Source organism: Physeter macrocephalus, chromosome 2 (genome assembly GCF_002837175.3).
Source record: "Physeter macrocephalus isolate SW-GA chromosome 2, ASM283717v5, whole genome shotgun sequence".
NCBI lineage: Eukaryota > Metazoa > Chordata > Mammalia > Artiodactyla > Physeteridae > Physeter > Physeter macrocephalus.
The window spans coordinates 128,260,556-128,261,080 of record NC_041215.1 but is presented as its reverse complement, the minus strand read 5'-3'; positions in this window follow the sequence as shown (position 1 = coordinate 128,261,080).

Here is a 525-nt window from a genome sequence, read left to right as displayed (position 1 = left end):
GTGAGAGGCCCGCGCACCGCAAAAAAAAAAAAAAAAAAAAAAAAAAAAAAAAAAAAAAAAAAATTCTCATCTTTAAATTGCTTTCACCTTTTAGATAATGTGTATTTGAAAGTGTTCTTCAAATTGAATGTTAAGTACATGTGTATCAGAGAATTTATTCCCTTTAAGAAGAAATTCCTCAAAAGTTGATAGGAAAGGAAAATATTTGTCAATAGAAAAATTTTGTAAATTGTTCTAACACTCTCAAAAAGTGATGTTTGAGATATGAAAAAAGAAACATGCTCCACACTTCAATCTGTCCAGCCATCAGCCCCTTATCAAACCTCCTCAAATTCTTTCCTAATTGATGAATGAATCCTTCTTAGTGAATTATAATTATGAGTCAATGGAACAAAAAAGAGGTTAAAATGTCACTCAAAATGAGCATATTTGCCCACCTGGTCAGCCATGCTATTTTTTTTAAAGTCAGGAAAAAGCAACTTTTTGCAAGAAGAGAACGTCGTCACTAAGGGGGGAAGAAACATG